A 16,727-nucleotide genomic window follows, 5' to 3' on the forward strand; every position below is an offset into this window, starting at 1 on the left:
CACACGGCAGGGGCCAGGCTCTCCCTGCACTCCCAGGGTGGCAAGGGGACACCAGCATGGACACATGCCACTCACCCTTTGTCACCAGCCCTCACACCCCGCCGCACGCACCGCTCACCTGCGCAGCCGCCCTTAGCCTGGTACCAGACACAGATGAGCAGGTCCTGCCGTCCTTTGGCTTCACCCGAGCAGGGACAGCACAGGACTATGCCACCACCGCTGTCGCAGCTGAGCTGCCAGGTAGAAGGCTGTGATATTGGGGTCCTCAGCACCCCACGTCCCAGGGAAGGAGCCAGGTTGTGCTGCAACCGCTCTTAAGAGCGAGGTCCCTGGGAAAGGCTCACAGCCCCATCAAGGCAAAACAAGAGGCACCTGTGCTGCCCTTCCCTCCTCCCTTAACGTGCCCACCTGAGCTCCTTCCCCTCCCGCTCCTCCTCTGCAAAGGGAAGGGCATCCCTGCCCACACCACCCTCCTCGCTCTCCACCGGGCATAAATCAGCACGGAGCTGTGTGAGAAGCACATCTCTGGGAAACGTTTGGCACAAAACCCCACGCTCACTTGGCTTGTTGCACGTTCAGTGCTCGGCTGAGCTTTGCCCAAAGCTTTTTGCTCCAGTTTGCAAACTCCTTGAGCAAACCTGGTCCCAATTTTGAGCTGGTTTGAACACAATTTGAACTGATTTATAGTTTGGCATTAAAAAACAACAACAACCGTTCTTTAAAATGGCAACTTTGACCATAATTTATGTGAGGCCAGATGGAACTTGGTGTTTTCAATTAAGTTTCAGCTGGATTTTGTAATTTTAGTTTTTCGTTCAGAGAGTTAGAGCAAAACACAGAATAAGGAATGGAAAGCAGTAATTAATTCACATAAAACTTAATGGGAGGGTAGATATATAAATGTCTTGCAAGAGCATGGTGTCCTTCCATGTATGTCCAGCTGCAAACGAAAGACAACAGTAGAAGTGTTGCTTTGAGCTTGTCCCGGTACGGCTTGGCCAGGATTTCTTTCCGCACACCAGACCTGACTTTCTAGCCCCCTTGGATCAAGGGTGCCATACCCAACACTGAAGTCCAAGTCACTTTGACACCGTCTTGTAGCTACTTTCCCTGAGACCGCAGTATTTTAATAGCTAGGATTAGATCGCAGTAAAAGCTGAACCTTTGACATTTCTTCCTAGCAAGCAACTCACAAATTGATGTTAATATTTGGCTGTGCTCAGTGGAGACCGAATCAATACAAAATTCACCCCTGCCCGAGGTACTGAGGCAGGGTATTTTGTTTTTACAGGGGAATATCTGGAAGCTTTTAATGGATTAAAAATAAGTTGCAGTTGATCATTTGTTTGCGAGACAGAAAAGGCTTCAAAGATACACAAGCGGATTAAGCAGAAGCGTTCAGATGATTCACAAGCTGATACAGGCCACCAGTCAGGAAGCGTCTCAAATGACTTGTTCTTTTATGCCCGCATCAAAGCGCCACCGGCTGACTGGCAGCCTCCCTTCTGGCCAGCTGCCGGGGGGGACCGAGGTGGCAGCAGTGTCACTGCAAGGAGCGAGGTCTGCGTGGTTTGGGGAGAAAGAAGAGAATTTCCCTCCTTGCTCACCCCAGAGCATTGTATCTGCAGTTTATTGGAGAAGCTTATGCTAAAGTATGTTTTATCGCCATAACCTTCTCCTCCCGTTGTTTTTCTGCCCTGCTTCTTCTTTCTTCATCCTCTCATCCCTGCTTTATCCTTTTTTTTTCGGCTGGGCCAGAGGATACCACGTGAATGCAAAAGCCTGCAGCTCGACCTGTGGTGGCCTCCTTGTCCTTGCCTTATTGCTGGGGCTCCTAAGCCAAGAAATGCCACCCCAGGGGGCACGGCAGGGTGCCTGGCACCGAGGTGAGTGGCAGCTGAGGGTCACCTTTGGGGAGCTGGATTTATGGCCCACTGAAGGCACCACTGAAAAAACTGGATTTTGGATGAAGCCTTGAGCTGACTGATTTGGGAAAACATAAACGAAGGCTTGAAGATGACAATTACCTTAGCTGTAAAAGTGGTGCTGGCAGTTCTGAATCCACAGTTGCTCCCTTTTTCTTGCTTTTGACCCTTATTCATAGAACCACAGAAAGTTTTGGCTTATAAGGGACCTTAAAGATCATCTGGTTCCACCCCCTGCCCTGGGCAGGGACCCCTCCCCACCAGCCCAGGTTGCCCCCAGCCCCATCCAGCCCGGCCTGGGACACTGCCAGGGATGGGGCACCCACAGCTGCTCTGGGCACCCCGTGCCGGTGTCCTGCCACCCTTGTGGTGAAGAATTTCTTCTTTCTCTCCAATCTAAATGCCCCCTCTTTCGGTTCAAAACCATTCCCCCTTGTCCTATCGCTACGTGCCCCTGTAACAAGCCCCCTCCAGCTTTCTTGTCGGCCCCTTTAGGTCCTGGGAGGCTGCTCTAAGGTCTCCCCGGAGCCTTCTCCAGGCTGAGCAACCCCAGCTGTCCCAGCCTGTCCTCTCAGGAGAGGTGCTCCAGCCCTGAGCATCCTCACGGCCCTGCCCTCCTCTGGATTCGCCCCAACAGGTCCATGCCCTTCTGATGCTGGGGACCCCAGAGCTGGACGCAGTGCTGCAGGGTGGGTCTCACAAGAGCTTCTTGGGGGAGAAGGGAGCTTTCTGCAACCTCAGTCCTCCAAACCTGGGCACGGATGAGCAATGGCAAAGGTGTGGGATAACTGGTAATTGCAGCGGCCCAGGAGGAATGCCAGCCTCAAGGCCCCAGCAGGCTGTGGTGCAGGGAGAGGGTCCTAAGCTGGCTGAGGGACACATCCCACTTCATTCGTCTGAGTTTCTAGGAGCTGGCATTTCCCAAACCGAAGGAGGTCAAACTTTTGCTCAAAGACTGCCAAGAAAACGTTGGACCACAGGGTAAGAGGCAGAGAAAGCTCACTAGAGGGGATTTGTGTGGCTCTGGGGCCCAATTCTGGAGGCTAAGGATTAAGCCCATTGATCTTTGCAAAAGGTCTGCAGGAGATGAAGGCTGTCCGCATTAATTCAAGGCAGATACACAAGCAGCAGCCACATGTACCATGTGGCAGCAAGAACCTCCAGAGTTCACAGCAAAGGATGGCGATTTAATGGAGTGTACTGTGAAATTAGCTAGGAAAACTCTACATAAAGGGAGGAGAGATATTGCATATACAGTGTGTGAGATCATTATATTACAGAGACTTTCAACGCCATCTCATAAGGAGACACTGAAAAAGACCTTACAAGAGACTAAAAAAATCCTGCACCTCTTAACATCCTGCACTTTTAACCAAAGGCTTAACTTGCACAGAGAGCAATGCTTTTCATATTTAAATCCCATCAGCACGATGGCAGGCCAGGAGGAAATATATCCAGGCTTTGGAGCCCAGCTATGAAGGGGGAACATATAAAAATGGGGTCAGCTGGGAAAAGAAGCTGACAGAAACCCCAGTGTGGCCACCAGTTCACTTTCTGGTTTTGAAAGTCAGTAAGTTACTCTGTTCTACCCGGACTCCTTCATCCTAATGTGGATCTGGCACCAGCTGCTCTGTGAAAGAGCAGGAGCTGCTCCCCCATTTAGCAGGGGAAACGTACGCCCAAGACCCCTGTGCCTTACGGCGGTTTGCAACAGAACTGAGTGGAGCTGTAGTATCAATGGGAGGTCGTGTGGGCCCATGACTGTCCTCTCCCGTGTCAGCCAAAGTGACTTCTGCACCAGGCAGAGCAAACAATGGTGGCTATGGTCCCCCGTGCTGCTCCTGACCCTCTGTGCCTCTCCCTCCTGGAACCCTGGTGGTGGTCACGGTGCCCATGCAAACTCAGCACAAAAGCCAGCAGGTTCCTTGCTTAGCAATCCCTCTGCCAAGCACCGTAGCCCTTCTTCTTTTGGATTCATGCTCACAATGCTCTCTCCTGTATTTTGGCACTCCAGCATACAGGCAGCTTCCAGCTACTGTAGCTGATACTGCTTTCATTTGCTGCCAGAGAAAACTCGCAGCCTGCAGCCCTGACCAACCATCAGGCTTGCAGCTTCCCAGCTCTTTCAAAGTAACTCTTTTGAGTTTGGTGAAACCAATGGCTTTGCTGAGATCTGCTGCTTCTCTCTGGGTCCAGGGTGTCTCTTTGAATAAGCATGACTCCCTCTGCTCGTGCAGATGGTGCTCACAAACCAGCAAATCCCCCATTAGCTTGCAGGCAGTTGGGAGGAGGCTGTCCTACCTCCCAGCCCTGCCCTTAGGCTCTCCTGGGCACCTTTGTCCTGTGAATCACAGTAAGGATAATGCCCAAGATGAAGATGAACACATATTTAGTCCCCAAGTGGAGTCAAAGCTGGGAATCGGGGCTGGAACTCCACCTCCCTGAAGTTCTGCATCTCCCGGTCCTGGCAGGTTTGGATTGGATGTCAATCAGGGTGTGCAGCAAGCAGCGAGCTCCCAAAGTGCATCAGCAGCAAGGGAGGCAGAAAAGGGGGTCACAAGTGAAATTCCAGTTCATGAAATTATTCCATTTTAGTGTTTCTAAACTAATTTTTATTTGAGCCTTGTGAATAGAGAATATGTGAATAGAGAAATGACTGGGATAGGTACTACCCACCTGTAATCACTCCATGCAGGACAGAATATCCAAGCAGAAAATATTAGCAATGGACATGGGACTGGGGTGACACAGCCTCCTCTAGCTTCAGGAACTAGGGAGCTTGTGAGAGAAACGAGCTTCCATATGTTCCTAAAGATCCATTTTCTCACGGACAGTTTTGTTGTAAATCCCCAATACTGGGCTTTAGGAAGGCCAGCTCCACCACTGACTATCACAGCCCCTACTCCTAAGGAAGACTGATGAACAAGCCCTACAGAAGGGGTGTCCTGGTGAAGTGATCACCCAGGTTACCGTGCAGAACCAGCAGCACTTTGCACCCCACGTACAGGTGGGATTTGGGAACAAAGAGCTTGTTCAGGCGACCAAAACTTTCAGCTGTGGAAAGGAAGCGTGACTGACTGCGCAGAAAAGAGCTGCATGGGCTTTTTCCTTTAGTCCGCCAGCTTCCCTGTGCGAGGTGAATATCGCACACCTTGCTTCGACCCTGCACACACAGAGACTTACAGACATCTTCCCCACGCGCCCTGGGCAGCCGTCCAGCAGGGTGCTGCCAGCTCACCAGAGCACACAGTCAAGGGTCAGGCAGGGAACTTGCCTCTAATATGTCTCAAAAGTTTACCTTTCCTAACGAGGCTAAAAAGACGGCATCTTAATTAGATGGGAAAAGTACATCAAGCTCATTAACTAATTACGAGGGAAAGTCCCTGCAGCAGATGCCTGGATTGCCTAAAGTACTGCTTACTCTTAACTGCTAACTTTGAAAAAGGATTCTGCTATTAAAGCATTATTTGGTTCCAAAAGCACAACAAAGTCATTTATTTTTTATCATGCCTATCCAAACTAACTCCTCACAGCTCTTATAAAGCATGTGCGTGAGAGGCAGGGGGCTAGGGGTGTGGGAAGACATCCTTACAGCTTGCTGGAGCCATTCACAAATGGCACCAGCTGCCTTTCGAGAGGCCATCCAGTACCTGACACACATAGTCCGGGCTTCAGCTGGTGCTTCTACAGCTCTGTCGGGAGCAAAATATTAAATGACCTGAGGGATGAGGGCTGAAGCGTGAAGTTACCAAGCAGCCAAGAATAAACTCAGCTAGTTACCTCCCTATGATCAGCAGAAGACCTTCCCTTCTACTGGGAGCTGATAAAGCAGAAGGAGATGAATATTATGGCTACTCCTCCTTGCACCAGATAAGGACTTGAACTAGAAATATCATTTATATCACTGAGCACCTATCATTGCTTGCGAATCAGTCGGTGACGTGCAGCTATAATATTAGGGCTTGACTGGAGATATATGTCTACAAGGACTGAGGCTTCCAGCTCATTGCAGGTAGCCCACTGACTGGTCATGCCATGGAAACAGCTGTTGATCATCAAGAAACCTCCACCAGGATCAAAACAGTGGCAGAGGGAATAATCCCAGATACCACTGCAGGGAGATATCGGTGCATATTTTAATACTTGGATCCTTTTTTAGAGTACAGGTGTGTCCAGGCAAGTATTGGAAGTTCAGTGGCTAAATCCAAGTTGAGGGAAAGATGTCCAGCCTGGGAAGCCAACAGGACTTTTTCACTGGCCTCATCAGTGTGAAAGTGTTGTGAAACCCACCCTTGCACGGCGGGGTTAAACTGTTCAGCAGTGTGACCTTGCAATGCGCTGACAAACTGAAGTCAGCAGAAACGTCCCGTGCTATGCAGAAATGTTTGCAAGAGGTGGGCATACTTCAGAGATTACTAATTACATTTTCTGTCTTTTACTGATAGTAATTGGCTTGCAATCTGCAAAAACATCCTCTCCGCTGCTTTGCAGGGGTATTTTCATGTTTAGGGAGCTAGTGCAGAAAAGTGGGAAGAAAACTTGGCCAGCAACAAACCAGCATTTTTTACATAATCTTCGGAAAGTTGCACGACTCCTGGTGATGTGCCCATTTCCCACCTCTGTAAGGGGATAGTATGTGAATTTTAGTGGAATTTTTAACAGATTAAAGGTGTGACTCAGAGAGAGGAGAGGTGGTGGAGTCTGGCCAAAGTGTTTAGCTGTAATGGTGATGGATCCATCATGGAGCAGGTCCAGATGTCTCAATCCTGTTTGCCATCCTGTGTTGCACATTGATGTGCAAGAGAAATAACCTTTGCTTTTTGCTTACAGACTCATTTCTTTCTCCCAGTGTGAGGGAACAACTGTGAGGGCTGCAGGGGTGACAAGGAGCAGTAGCACCAGCAGGGAGCACAGCAGAGATGAAGGAGAGGTTGTCTGCTGTGGGATTCCCGGGCACTACAGTCACCCCAATAACACTGCTTCCCCATTAACCCCTAGCAAGAATTGGAGAGGTTTCAGAGCACTGCAAAAAAGGACCCAATTTTGCAACAGCCTGTCCCAACCCAAACTTCCCAAAGCCTGAGGGACCTTGAATTCTCCATCAGGAACAGCAGCTGGAGCTCACCACTGCCTCCCAGTTCCGTCCCTTGAGAAAGAGGCAATGCCCGCTGTGATCACCCCTATGTAGGACGGCTCTTCAGAGGTTTGTTCCCTGAACTACACACAGCAAACCCTAAACATTTTCCCTCCTCCCCTCTTGAGACTGGAGGAATGCCGTGAAACTTTTCTAATCATGTAATCTCAGCTGTCATATGACCTCAGCGAGAGAAAATGGCCAAATTCAGAGGAAACTGTTTGCTTAAACCTATCATTAGCTCAAACCCACCCCCCACCCCCTTTTTAAACAAACAAACAAACAAATGAAAAGCCCCACAGCCCGTAGGGGTGGTGGTGTTGTTTTCCTTTCCCTAGAAAGCCTGAGGAATTGCATGGTCAGGGAACTTGAGCTATTCGAAGATGCCATGAGACCCACACCGCCGGCTAACGATCCATCCCTCTGCTTACGGGAGCATTATCAATAAGGAAAGTCATAAATCGCCCGCTGAACAGGAACTCAAAGACCAAAGTCGTGTAACTCAAACAGGCTCAAAGCAAAAGAGTCCCTTTAGTGTGAGGGTGGTCTGTGTAAAGTTAGGAGACACCTGCTAGCAAGTCCTGAGACACTAGCATCTGTGTAAACTTGCCCCCTCCCTGCGCCCACAGCCCTTATAAGGTGTTGAATGAAGGAGTTTCATGAAAAAAGGCTCTGTTTGGGGCAGTTCGAAGGCTTACATATACCTAAGTAAAACAGAGCCAGTGCTGTGCAGTCCTGGGATGGATTACCAGGGACCACAGGGAGGCCTATTAATTATTGTGACAAGCTGATCTGCTTGCTGACTGGTGGCTTGAGTTGCGTGCGGAGGGGTGGGTGTCCGTGCGATAACAGTCCTCTCTGTGCAAGGGTTTTGGGAGAACACAACAAAGTCAAGAGGATCTGAGGAAACCAGAGCATGAGGGGGGAGCCCAAAGCCAAACGAGCACGTTCACCTGGGGCTGAGAGCTGGGGGGGTCAGCCCCACTCTCAGCTCCAGCCTGCTCTGCATCCCTGGACCAGGAGTGGTACCTCTGGGCCCGCTGCAGCATCACCCAACTGCGGCACCGCAGGCAGCACGGCGCCGAGGCGAGGGAGTGGGCTGGCAGAGCAGGTGGTGGCCATCCAGCCTGGGGTCCTTTACCCTTCAGACCAGCAGAAAGCAGGATTTGAACACTGATTTATGTTTAATTGGAAAGCAAAAGCTAAACAGCAAAACCTCTGCATACAAGGCCATCACACTTTCTTATGAATTAAACAGTAGAAATATTTTAGCACTGGCAAAGCTGAAATCTGGAAATACCAATATTTCACCGAAGCGTTTTTTTAATATGCAGAAGTGTCATACATATTACTCTGAAGTTTCTAGCTGCAGGTGAAATCTTCTCATCATCAACTCTCAATATAATATGCGCTTATCTTAAAGGACATTTACTTTCCTGTGCTTACCGACTGTATTTGAATTGTCAAATGACACTTTGCTGAAATTATTAAAACCTAGAGGTCACAGAGAACCCAACTTGAAAGCAGGAACACACATTCTTTCGTCTGAGCAAAAGTGCATATTTGGAATTTTAAATGCAAATTTTTTTGGAGGAAGAATCGCTTTTCTGGCAGTCAAGTACAGATGGAGCATTTGAAAAAAAAAGGTTCTGCTTTAATTTTTGACAAGTGCTGTGAATAGATACTCTGCTGCGCTGTTAGAGGGAAGGGATGGAGCAGAGCCCCGACTGCAGCGAGACGCGGGGAGGGTGAGCGGGGACCTCACACAACCCTCTCTACTGGTTGTGTTTTACAACAGGCCCTTCCAGCTCCCCCGAGCAGATGGCAGGCAGCCTGGTCCCTCGGGGAGGGCTGCGCTGGGCACTGTCACCCTCCAGCCCTGTGACCTCTGGCTCCTGTCCTAAGTCCCAGCAGAGAGCCAGGCTCTGGCTGCTGCGGTACCCGCACGGCTTGGGCTGAAGAAAGGCAGGCGGTGTCTGGCTTCTATACCCTGACTGCAGGAATGTTTTCTTTCGGAGGGATAAGGCTTATCTGTTCCCCTTATTCAGACTTCCTTTTAGGGTGTTGGAGGAACAGATAGGAAGGGGAAAGCAAAGGTGTTCAGCATCTCTCTCAAAAAAATCCTCCAGTAAAACCACCTCACACGACATTTGCAGATTGTCCATAACCTTCCTGCCCCGCGGTGCCTCTCAGCAGGGCGTGCCACGGAGCATTCCAGGACATGCCTAGCTGTGAGGCCAGACCGTGCCAAAAACGCTCAGGCAAGGAGAAGTGAGCCAGCAAGCTTGAAAGAGGATGAGGAGCATCCTTGCCTGGGTGCCGAGCCAGGTGGGTGCCGCGGATTGCGTGTTAGATCGCACCGCGGGGAGCAAGCCCTGCCCGCGCAGGGCACAGAGTGCGGAACAAAAGCCTCGGGGCTCTCGAGTGCAGAGTTTTCCCAACGCTTCTCAGTTATCCCTGTGCTGGACTGGGTTTTGGTCTGTAGCATATTGCACCAAAGCTTCAGAAGCTGTTTTTATTCTGACGAGGCTCCATTTATTTGAGAGCTGCAGTGAAGAGCAGGGAGAGGTGTGTCGCTGCCTCTCCAGACGCCTCACCGCAGGTCAGTGAGCTCCCGTGCCATGGATGGGGACCCTGAGAGCTGGACTTGGGGCGAGGTTTCAGAGGGGAGTCCAGACGGGGTTTGGACCACGTGCCCCCTCAGCACCTGCGTGCAGCCATGTCCGTAACCACCGAGAGCCACCAGCCCGTTTAAGCTCCCTGGAGTCACAGCAGAGCTGCCAGCCTCTCCTCCCTGCCTGCCTTCTCCCCCATCATACCGCTGGGATGACGGAGCAGAGAGATGCCAGAGCTCAGATGCTCAGTATTTTAGCTGTACATCGCTAAACATGAGACACCTGAGGCAAAAGATGAAGGTTCAGGTTCCTACAGCCTTGAGATGAGTGCCTGGTGACTTCTGCTGCCTCACCTACAGGCTCCATGAGAGGGACTCGGTGTCAAAAAAGCACTGCAGCCCCCACCCCAGTGCTTGAGGCAAGCACCAGCGACACAGAGGTCACTCTAAAGAAGAGGGGATGGAGGAAACCCGCACAATGATAGCAAAGCAGAGCTAGGAAGACATTTCCCACCATGAGAGGCCCTTCCCTTTCCTCCCCTTCCTCTATTACAAATAAAGACGTGGTTTGAGGTGTGTGGGCTCCAGCCCTGCCTTGCTCCAGCCGGTAACAGAGGGCAGTGACATTATCATCGCCACGCTTACCAGTGCACCTGCAAATATACTCCAGCTTCTAGCCCACGCTGAAAGCCGGGTTGTTCACCTCCTCCCAGGTATTTCACCTACTCAACCTGAATTATTTTGCGTAGGTGGGCTCACAATCGCCCCTTCATTTCGCTGTGAATCCAGACCCATCCCCACTAACACAATGCAACCTGGCTCAAAGGTGACACGCTTCATCCAAGTGCCTTCCCTGCCCCGCTGCCTGCCAGCTTCACACCCTCCTTGCAGTCAGCAAAGCCTGCTCCTCAACTTCGTTTTCATGCCTCCTGGAGAGCTCCTCGGTGCTGATCTGAAGGTTGGATGCAGTGTTGTTTTTATATATAAATGACATTATGACAAATGATGAAGGATTAAATTACACTTCAATCAAATCAAGCCAAACCAGTAGGGATTGAGGTCCCAGTGGAAAGTATACATGGAGTTCCTCAGCTTCCTGATTTGAATGACTTTGTTCTTCTTCCAGAGAAGGGCCGGGGGGGTGGGGGGGGGGGGAGGGGCGGGGGGAATGAAGACGAAGGAGAAGAGAGGGGAAAGGGAGAGGAGGGGGGAATTTGGCCTAAAATGAAACATTCTCCTTTTAAGTTGAACATTTGAAAATGGCTGGGAGGAAAGAACTGAAACACTGTAATGGCTGATACTGAAGAACAGCCTGGGACTTTTGCTTTTCGAGAACAGAAGCCAGGGAGAGAGCTGTGGTGTGAAAAAGGCAACGCTGTGTGCCTTGAAGGGGAAGGTGTTTGCAGCAGCCCATCTCCTGCAGACACTGAAAACCCCCTGCAAGGCACTAACCCAATTAGCTTTGCAAAGAGCTGTGCTGTGAAAAGGCAAAGGCACTGACAGTGGTTTTGGTAAAGGCTAAAGACAGCTTCACTCTGCCTTGCACTCCCATCAGAGTCACTTTATTATCTTTGTATTACCAGATCTTGCAAAGCTTGGCTCAAGAATCTTTAGCTCTGCATCTCTGTCCAGCTGGAAAGCCTCTCTTAGCATCGCACTGGGTTGCAGCACTGTTTTGAACAAGGGAGCATTCCTAAATTCTGCAGAAATAGTCATTCCATGAATGTAGAGAGAGAGAGACAGACAGGCAGGCAGATACTGTGCTCTAGAATGTGCATCAGGTACTTTGCTCTAGAGGTTGTATTAAATACTACCCACTGTGTTCTGATTTCTGGGGGCAAATCTTGGGTATTGTGTCCCATAGGTCCCGCCAGTGAAAGTCCAAACAAGTCAAGCAGAACACATCAGGGTCTCCTCTGGCTTGACGGTTGCCTCTGAGAGACAACCCATCAGGCTGACTTAACTGTGACACACTTCACCCTGCCGGGATGGTGGCAGTCGGATGAGCTCAGACAAACTCAAAACCTTCCTGGCAGATGAAGTCAACATTTCAGAAAACACTTCTTAAAACCTTGGCCCTATGTCTGCATGTGAATCACACACTGTCTCAGCCAGAGCAGGCAGAAGACCTTTTCCCACCTCCTCCTTTGATTATTGCTGTCCTAAAGCAACACGCACCACCAGCACGTGGTATCTGCAGGTCACCCATTAATCTGCAGCAGAGATGATGGACAAGTTTCTCTCTGTTTACAGGGCTGTTTACATTATTCTGGTCATAAAATGCATGTCAGCTGTGCGTGTACCTGCTAGAAAACTGTCTTCCATATCAAAGATGAAAATTCTGAACACTTCAGCAGGGCTAGAATATCCCTCTCACTGCATGGTAAAGCCACTTCCACTGGAAAAAGAATGAAGCCTACAAAAGCACACACATGCACACATGTCTACACATGTGCTCAGGCACACGCTCCAGCCTGCAGCTCAACGGGATAAAAAGGACAAGACCATCCTTTCTGAAAGTCTTCTGCTACAAATTTTCTCCCCATAGTAATAGGCTTTGCAAAGTATTTTAAAGAATAACTTAAGCAGTAATTCCCAGGAAACCATTTCTTACCTATGGTTAATGTCCGATCTGTTCACATTACTTCTCAACTTTCTGACACAGAAATCAAGGAGAACATTTGCAGAAATCAAGATCCATATTGGTTCAGCCCCTGAGGATAATAAAGACTTAGAAATATGTACAAATTTAAGTGGTTTTGAATAAGGACAGCATTTCAAAAAGCAGTCGAATTGTTACTTTGAAATAAGCCATTATTTTCTGCTTTTTTAAATTCCAGTCTTTAATAGGGGATGAGATCCAGACTGCCAAGAACCAAGGAGAGTTTTTGATGCAAGTGTAAAGCAGCATTTAAAAAGTGCAAGTATCCCATAATAGAGCCCAGACTGAATTGCCGGCTCCCAGACATGCCTGGAGCATCCAGGGGTCCATCCAGCCCAGGAGGTCAGAGCTGGAGGGTTTAGAGGCCCTGTCCTCTCAAGTGCTGACCTCGGGGTTCACCTTGTTTCTCCTGGTGAGGCCGTGGGGCTCACACCACAGCCCCGTACCAAACATCTCCTGCCCAAGCCCGTGGGAGGTCTGACCTGGGGGCAGCCCAGACGCACGACATGGGCAGATGTTGCCATGGCAGGGAAGGGATGGGAGGACACCTCCTGAAGTCTCTTTGGACTGTTTTTGCTGATCCTATCCCTGCCAAACATCCCAGGAAAAACTCTGTCTTTCAGTGGGATTTATCAAAGAAAGCCTTTCTTTCTCCTGGTGCCATACTTGGAGAAAAAACATCTGGTGTGGAAGCATCGCTGGCATGAACATGCGTGATTCACACACTCTTCGATGAGCTCAGGATCTTCATGCTCAAGACCCTCTGTGGACACCCACTCCTGGCAGCGGCCAGATCTTTGCAAACCTCTGGGTTCTCAGCTGTGGTAGAGCTGAAGGCGGCAGCAGGACGGCAGATCCTCTCGGTCTTCCCCACGCAGAGGGAAGTGGAGCAGCACCGTGCCGTCCTCACTCCCAGCCACGCCAGAGGGTTTGCAGGGACACACGTCTGCTGACCCGGGAGAGCTGAGCCTGCTCCGCTCAGAGCACGGAGGACCTGGAGATGGGATGGCAAGCGGGGGGTGAAGGTGCATCCAGCAGAAGATGGGACTGCCACACACCTAGGCGCCTGCCCCACGGCACGTGTGCAGGAGGGATGTGGGGAGCAGGGAGGAGACCCGCCGCAGTGGAGCACGGCACAGCACACCGGGGGAGTCAGCAGAGCGAAAACGGGAGCTGGCGCTCAACAAAAGGCCCAGTTAGCTGTCCTCCTGCGAACAAACAGCCCCTCGCCCCAACTTTTCCAAAGATTGCTCACGAAATAAAAGGGCCACAGGATTGGAGAGATCAACCTAAGTCATGTACATCTATTTAACAAGAAAACTCATTGATAAGCAAACCACCTGATGCTTGCACAGCAGAAAAGAAAACACCTGGTTCTGCCTGTGGGTTGATAAGCCAGTATCTTTAATCTTTTTTTTTTTTTCTCTTGATGACTGAAGTACACACTCTGTGCGGCCCTATGCTCCAGCCACATTGGTAATAGTAACAAAGCTTTGATGTCCCCCTCATTCAACAGAATGTTGTTTAGTTCAAAGCGAAGAACAGAGGCAATTCTTTGCTTTTAAATTATTAGCTCCCTAAGTCTTCTGTAATGATATAGTTTGACTGAAGTGTGCAGTTTATTAACTACATAAAGACGATATTATTAGAGCGGAGAAAGGCAGCCGAAAGTTTTGCCTTTCAGCTCAGCAGCAGGGGTTTTTGATACTTTGATCTCAATCAATGCTAAATGTCTTTGTGAGATAGAGGGAGCAGCAGAAATTACCTTTGGCACCATGACTACATCAATTATTTAGTTCTTTTTCTTATAAATTAAAGTGTTCTTCAACTTTTACCCCAATTTTTTCTTCTCCCCCCCCCCCTTCAGTTGATTGGGAAAGAAAGAAAAAAAAAAGAAAAAAAAAGCTGACTGGAAGAAGTCTGGCTATGAACATTAATAAAAACCCCACTGACCTTTCGCAGTCCTGGTCGGGAAGGGTCTTCTCTGGGTGAGGAGATGGATTCATATGAAAAACAACAGCAAAAGCGTAGCTTGGGGTAATGTGCTGTTTAACCAAATGACTGTGTAGGTTGTTATTACAAATTTTTTCTATATCTAGCCTGATATCTTTTTTTATTTTTGGTCTATTCCAATCTTGCTAACATGAATGTAGCCAGAAAAATAGGCCACCTGATGGAAACCGAAGGATTGCTCTAAACGGGATTTAAAGTGTTGGTGTTTGTCAATGTTCCCTCCATTGCTTTCTGCACACACAACAGGGGAAAGCTTAGGAGCAAGAACGAGGCAGCTTCATCTTGGGTAACAATGAGAATAAACTCAGGTCTCCTACGGCTTAAAGAAGAGCTTGCAAAGAGCCAGGCCACCCTACCTGGAGTTGCAGCAGGTGCCTGCACACAACACATTGGATGCACTAACTCTCACTAAAGCCACTGGTGTTGGATAACCCCACCATGTATAAGCTGTCATCACATCCTACCCATAGCAAAGTTGCGTCCAGTGCAGAGTTACTCCCCTAGAGCCAACGGAGGGAATAAACCATTTCCAAAGTGAATTCATCCCATCTGAAGAGGGGTGACTAACTCTTTCCCTGGGGACAGAGGGAATCCAGCATGATGGGACTAGAGGTGGGCGAGGATAATAGAGCTCGGTGCTCCTGCTGCATAACAACAAATAGGTAGATATTTCAGGGGAATTTGTGTTCTTTCAGTACTTCAGGGAAGAGACTAGGCTGATGTCCAGAGAGCAGAGCCAAGGGGGGAGGGTATTCCCACAGTCTGGGGGACAGAAGCTGGTGTCTGGGCTTCAGTGCTGTGGTGTACAGAGTGTGTTAGAAACCACTGGAACCAGAACCTCAGCTGGGAACGCGAGCAGCAGGACCATGAAGATGCTGAGGAGCCAGCTTCACACCAAGACTGAGCCTGATGCACCTCAAGGATTTAAAATACTGTCCCTTGGCCAGAGAAATTTTTTGTGAGTGAGAAATAAAAGAGGTCTTTGCAGAGACGTTGAGGCATGAACTATGGGAACTTCGATATATTTATATGTAGAACACGTTGGAGAACAACATAATTTTGTTTTCATGGTGATCAAAGTTTTGCAAGGAGGACTTGAGACAGTGTGCTAAGCTGCTATGGCAACATGAATTTTAAAAAGTAAACTGACTTGCAAGAGCTTATTTTTTCCTGTTTAGCGTGGTGCAGAACAGATCTAGGAACCTCTGCCCTAAAAGAGATCCTGTGAGGTGCTCACCTCTGCTCCTGGGCTAGGTGCGCTGCAAAATGCATAAAACATATCCCTCGTGGCAAGGGGAAAATTACCCCAGTGACTGGCTTTCTTCCTGGATCCCTGAGGCTCCTGCACTCCAAGAAGCCAAGTCACAATGACTCTTTCATAATACATTTATCATAATTCAGACATTCAGATGTCAGGGTGAATGTACCGTGAACCACCTCTGTTCACCTGACATCCTATTCTGGGAGCCCAGTAGGATGTAACGTGGTGCAGCCCCTGCACAGAGGTGAATTCCACCCACGGAGCACCGTTTCCAAGAGCATCATGACGTGGGCTCCGCTTACATCTCCGCTTTCAAGCCACCCTCACAAAATGTGAAGGCAGCGGTGTCGGGAACGTTTCTGACAGCTCCTTTCACAAGGGGATGCTGTGAAGAGCTGTCATGCTCTGAGTCAGCTGTTCTGCCACGGCTGGCATTTCAGGCAGGACGAGGCTGCTCGCAGAGCCATCCCAACCACGCCGCCTGCCAAAACCACGCTGGGAATCTCAGGGGAACAAGCCCTCTCCTGAGCCAGCTGGTACTTCCTGCTCCTGAGGCCTGATCCTGCTGGATGCTGAGCATTCTTTGTTCCATTTTTAAATTAACGAGACTTGAGCAATGCACAGTCCAAGACTTCAGAGGAAGAAAAAGGCTCTCGGTGCTTTTGGCGCCTTGGCCGTATGTCCCAGCCGGAGAGGAGAGACTGAAATGTCAAGCTTGAAGGCAGATTCGAGAGATGCCGACCACCTGGAAAACAGATCTCGAAGCGGGACATTTGAACCGGTTCCCTGAGCCCTGCCAACACCTTCCAGCTGCCCATACCCCAGCCCCGCAGCACCAGCGGTGAGCAGCCCCAGCCGCAGCACCCCAGAGCTGGCAGCCCACCGCAGGATCCACCTCCTGCCCAAAGCTCCAGCAAGAGCCTGAGGTTCACCAGCCTGGGACTCGCTCCCATCCTATCCCAACAGTGTCCCCTTGAGGTTGATGGCTGAGGCAGCCTGGGAAGAGCCCTCACGGAGGTTTGGGGAAACCTCAGAAGCTGCTCTCGCTTTCCAGGCTGGCCCACTGCTGCAGAGCAAGGATGTGAACAAATCCCAGCAGCCGTGAGTCAGCCTGAGCC

This window comes from Falco cherrug, chromosome 1 (assembly GCF_023634085.1).
Source record: "Falco cherrug isolate bFalChe1 chromosome 1, bFalChe1.pri, whole genome shotgun sequence".
Classification (NCBI taxonomy): Eukaryota; Metazoa; Chordata; class Aves; order Falconiformes; family Falconidae; genus Falco; species Falco cherrug.